We start from the raw sequence: 5826 nt of genomic DNA on the forward strand, positions 1-5826 counted from the left end.
TCAAATCTATTTTTCACACTACAATCATCTTTTGGGATAGGAACGAAATCACCCATTCAAAAGAAAAGAAGAATCAACAACTGAATCTACCTCAAGGTTGTGTTTGGATGTCAAGAAATAGGTAGAAAAGAGAAAAAATAAATGAATAAAAAAAATACCATTATTGTATCGCATTGGTCAATCCATATCGATAGAATTGATATTGATATGAATTGACTAATATAACTAATTTGATTCCAATTCCTAAAATTGTGTGAATGATTCAAAATAAATAACAAGTCAAAATAGTTTAGCTAGAAAAAACCAGCCAAAATCGATTTCAATCCACAAAATTAAATCAACCCACATTTATTGACAAAACGCATCAATTTTTTCCTAGATGGTCATAAACCATTTCTTATGCTATGGTGACCGTGGGATCTCCCAATAGATAATGTGGTCAAGTCATCTTCGCTTCATTGGTTGTTGTCCTTCCAATTTATTAACCATGGATTGGAAATAAATTTTGATTGGTCTGCATGAATTATTCAAGAGAGGCTTTGAGTTGTCCAGTTTGCAGACATCTCTTAGCAGGGTAGATATTTCTTTTGAGTCTTTGCCCTCTGAAATATAAGCATGTATAAGTAGAGATCTCAGAGGATATAGATATGCTTGTTTCAAGAACTTGACGTGGCCTTCCGTGCTAGGATGTCCACTATACAGTTCAAATTTCTAAAACTATATGTGAAATTACATTCATTGAAGTATGATGCCAAGTGGAGTATGTTTGAATCTATGGGCACAATATTGATAAGATGGGTTGCGATCTTTCTCCTTTCTCTCATTTCCAAGCTTGTGGCCAGCGAGAACTCCATATTGTTTCTGAATGTGAGTAGAGAGAAAGGAAAGAAATTAAACTAAAATTTTGTGGTTGTTATAATAAAACAATAATAATATAAGAGACTAACTTATCTTGATTGAAACAGTTTTTCAAAATCGACACTATAGACCGCATGTAAATCGGTTAAGTAGAATAAAAACTGAATCCAGTGAAAAACTCTATTTTATTTTGGCTAATTTTTATTCAATGAGGTTTTGATTTCCACCTTATCAATATATGTAGATCGAACCAGAACCAAAACCAAAACCAAACCAATTGACAACCTTCCCTCACTGGTATGATCATGTGTCTCTCTTCTAACTCCAATGACAGTAACCCCAATTCTCCGTGACTTCATTCATGTGACGCCCATTTTTGACTCATGATGTAGTTTCTCATCAATTGGAAGGGAAGGAAACAGTCTGGCTGATTCCCTGTTGAGAAGAAGGTCAATCTTTAATATGCAATATATGGTTTCTTGATGCTTGTAATTTAGGAGCCATGTCTTCATCATATTTTCATCAATAAAAATCTTTCTACTAAAAAATAAAAATCAAAATATATTTTTAAAAAAATAATAAATAAAATGTCCAAAGCACCCACCAATTTATTCAGAGAGAGCATGGAAGATGGCAAATGAAGCAGCAAAAAAAGGCGGTCGTCCGATTGGGATCGGTTCTTGGGGTACAGTGGGCCCATGGCACACCGGCCTGTTATCCTTCCACCGTTCAGAGCGGAAGGTATTCGCTGCTCTGTGAAACCAGCCTGGCGCAGTGTCCTCCTCTGTAGGAACCATTTGGCCCTGGCCTTCGCCTGAGCCACATGGTCCAACTCCCAACTTGGAACGGGCAGGCCAGAACTTTGCACCAATGAACCGGACCCAACAAGGACTGAACCAACGTCCGACTACCTTATTGCCCCCACTTGGTTACAAGCTCGCGCAACAGAGCTCGGCGGCCTGTTTTGTCTAACTTCCGGTATATAAAGAGCATAATATTTTGAAACTTTCCGATGTGGGATTAAACAAGACTTTTGCTCATGAATATTTTATTTTTTTACAACATTGGATTTGGCTCATTAAATTAACAATAGCTATGTTTCCTATCCAGTTATAGTCCTTTTGTTTACTAAGATGGTATTTTTCCTTTGCCTCCAATGTTACCATGTTTTTTCTTCTGATATACCATGATCACAATAGACACATGGATCGGTCGATTAATATTGAACCAAACTCAATGGTCTATATGAGTGAATTCAACCATGATGATCGGTGAACTAATGCTCGCTATGCTCGGCACACCCTCACCTCGCCTCATATGATGAAAGGATCCATGTCAAGCGTAAGCATGACGACGTTGGCAAAATTATCTGTGGTTCTAACCACACCTCCTAACTTAACCCAACAAAAGTTGGACTGCTATTTAACTAAGCTTTGGTTAAGCTAAACCATGGTCAAGTTAACCTTATAGGATTAGCTAGCTCACCATCAAGTTGAAGTAGATCCATAAGTTTTAAGGGTAATATCAGAGCTCTTCTCCTCTGCTATCCCAAAATCCACCAATTTCAGTGTACTTTGTCATTGGAAACTAAAATATTTTCTGGAAAAAAAAAAAAAAGAGAGTTAATTTAACTCATGGGTTGATATGAAATTGTAAATCATAAGAGAATAATAATAAAAGTTTATTACCAGGCTTCAAGTCCATGTAGATGATGCCCTCCTCATGTACATGCTTTATTGCTCTACTAATATCCAGAGTAAAGTTTATCTTTTGTTTCAAATCAAGATCTTCATCTTCATCTTCTATGATATCCACAAGCGATTTTTTATCCGCCAACTCCATAATTATTACACATGCAGCTGGATGCACGGAGGCACCAATGAACTATTCCAAAAAAAACAAATCAATCTCAAAACTTAATTCAGAGCGCAGATTAGTTTAAACAATCGTCAACCATTGGAGTATACATTTCTCTTTCATAATTCCACTCAAGAACCCTGCACATGTAAACCTTTACATCCATTTACAAGTAACCAAACAAGCTAATAGCCTATGACATGGAAAATCATATCAATCTAATCTAAGTGAATAACATTATCTAGTTTCATGAGTTTGAAGTTTGATTCTAACATAAATTTCATACTTATGATATATTTAAACAAAAGTTGTTGCAGAGAAGGCAAGCGAATATTTTAGTTGATTAAGGTTAAACACAAGAGATAACTCAAAATCTGGAGGATAAAAGTCATACCTTCACAATGTTATCATGGTTCATTTTTGCTAGAATATTGATCTCCTTTTGAATCACTCTCTGATTTTTTCTCTTTCCTCTATCATCTTTTTTTATAAATTTATGGCGACATCCATGCCATCGTATCTAAAATGACATTTGGTTGAAACCCAAAGGGTGAGCAAGTTTATGATATAATTATCAATAGAAAATGCATGGATAAATTATTCAAAAGAGTTGCAGCCTTTTTCTTTTTAGAAAGAGGAATTTTAACGATTGAAGGTAGCAGAAAAGAAACCAATATAGAGGCAAGGAAAAAAAGATTGAAAGACAAAATCCGACACAATGAAAAGCAGAACACAAAACAGGGCATAATGTAGAAGTCTCAATCTAGGTCTAATAGAGAGAGAGAGTTTAGCTTAATAAACTAGCAAAATTTCCTTCTAACAACACCTCCTGGGTTCTAAACTTAACCAAACTAAGAAAAATAAAAAAAAAAAGATGAAAGATCTCAAGTTAACACAAATTAAAGAAGAACTGGATCGTTGTTGACTTGCAGTCTATATTAGATTGATATAAATTTTAAAAGCATGCACAAACTAACACAAAGAAGATGAAATGTTGAGGGAAAAAATAACTCACTCTCCTTTGTAGACTATTGAGAAGTTACCATCACCCATCTCTTTTTTCTTATCAATGAAGAGCTGATCAGTCCTAATAAGTCTTGACTCATCGAGTACAATGCTATAGGGGTTAAAATCATGTTGCTTCTTGAGTTCTTCCTCAAGCTCTTGGTAAAAAGTATGGAAAGGCTTCATCACCATCACAGGAGGATTCCCGTATGGTGATGAAGCTTTTTCATACTTTTTACCAAGAGCTTCAGCCTTTCCTCCAAGTTGGAAGAGTAGCTAAGACACAGGAATTGGAAGGGTTGCTCCCAAGAGTGAGGATGAAGAACAGGTATAAGTAATGCATGAGAACAACAGGCAAGAAAAGAGGCGAGAAAAAAAAAGAGAGGTAAAATAGGGGACGGATCACGCGCTTTCCGTGAGTTTCACTATTGGTTTATTTTTTTAAATATCAAAATTAAAAAGAAAAAAAAGTTGGGAAACCCACGGCCCCACCCATCCCAACCCTACTGGAGAGAAACCGGGTCGTTTCCAGCATTTTCTACTCATGGAATCAGATAGTTGTGCTTGTACTACATGATTGCACTCCATAGTCAATCCTATGTTTAATTTCCTTTGAATTGGTTATTTAATCCCAAAACTTTAGTAAACTAAAGGAGCTTGTTCCTCCTCTGATGTAGGCCCAACAATAATCATCCCTTTTAAACCATTTTTCACCCAAGATCTCAATAATTCGTATCTTACAAAACTTGTAGCCCCATCTTTTATATTTAATTCTCAATTTGAATCACCCCAAAGTGATATTGGAGCAGAAAGTCATCTCTAAATTACTAACCTAAGGTCATTCTGTCCGACATTGGTTTTATCTACAAAGTCAAGTACTCTCTCGATCCTTGTATTCGAGCAATCCCGTGAGGGAGATTATCATTTAGCATCAGAGTTTTGGAGGAGAGAACCATCCATTTTAAACTATTTTTCACACAGGATCTCAACAACTCGTATCTCAAAAAACTTGTAGCCCCATTTATTGTCTTTAATTCTCATTTTGAATCACCCCAAACCTATATCGAAGCAGAAAATTATCTCTAAATTAGTAACCTAAGGTCATTCTATCCGACATTGGTTTTATCTACAAAGTCAAGTATTCTCCCGATCCTTGTATTCGGGCAATCCTGTGAGGGAGATTGCATCATCCTTGTACAGGATCATCAATGGGTCCATCACACAATATAATATATTTGTTTTAATACAATTCAATCATAACCAAATGAAAAAGGATAATATTGAATTTAGTACTATTGAAGTTTCAAAGTTTCATAATATTACCCTGGGCCGAGCCCGACCCGAGGTCGGGTGTGACTGTGGGTTTACGTACAATTTTACATTTATATATGGGCATACAGATACATTTATGTGTACAATGATGCTTGTATGCATACTGACATTTGTATAAGAACAAATAGCAAAAAGGGGTTTTCACTGTTTAATACTACATGGGTCATCATCTTTTAAACTATTGGCGGCACAATCTGGAGTTAAAAACATCTTGGAGTGTCATTACTAATTAGAATGAAGATTGGGCTAACAAATTAAACTTCAAAAGGAAAGTATGTAATCTTGTTACTGTTCATAATCTATGAGCTGGTTCATCCATTAACTGTTTATCGATCTATTTTGTTGTTATTTTGTTTTCTGTGTCAATATTTGTTGCATGTATATCGACTGTTTCAAATATGTGTTCGTATATTTGCTGGTTCTATCTATTTGTTAGTTCTATCAATGGGTCCTTTTGGACTCTTTTTGTAGTCTGTCTTGGCCCCTTTTCTGTTGATGGCAATGCCGAAGGTGGAAAAGGGTGCCGAGTTTTTTTCCTTTTCCTTTTTTCTTCGTTCTATATGGGTTAGGCCTCTTATTCCATTCTTTTATTTTCTTAATATATTCATTGTTGACCTTAAGCGAAAAAAAAAAAGTTCTAGTTATTCGTTGTTCCATTGTATTTGTTGTGTTTATCTATTTTGTATCCGTGTATGATTGTTGTGGATTGTCTCTTATTTAGGTTGTTCAACTTTCTTATTTTCTTGGTACATCAGGTAATCAGTTGGCATTGCA

General features: G+C 35.5%; 1 long non-coding RNA gene across 3 annotated transcripts; it reads right to left on the bottom strand.

The window, feature by feature from the left end:
* Positions 1-585: 585 nt before the first annotated feature.
* Positions 586-4039, bottom strand: LOC122091284. 3 transcript variants are annotated; one of them, XR_006143907.1, is made up of 5 exons: positions 3731-4039; positions 2547-2742; positions 2344-2457; positions 1144-1293; positions 586-861 (listed from the first exon to the last, which is right to left on the bottom strand). It is a non-coding gene; the product is annotated as an uncharacterized LOC122091284 (long non-coding RNA). The 3 variants fall into 3 exon arrangements; XR_006143906.1 differs by having other exon boundaries at positions 1086-1293; XR_006143905.1 differs by lacking the exon at positions 586-861 and having other exon boundaries at positions 869-1293; positions 3731-4038.
* Between the last annotated feature and the right edge of the window lie 1787 nt (positions 4040-5826).

The sequence above is a fragment of the Macadamia integrifolia genome, chromosome 10, assembly GCF_013358625.1.
Source record: "Macadamia integrifolia cultivar HAES 741 chromosome 10, SCU_Mint_v3, whole genome shotgun sequence".
NCBI classification, from domain to species: Eukaryota; Viridiplantae; Streptophyta; class Magnoliopsida; order Proteales; family Proteaceae; genus Macadamia; species Macadamia integrifolia.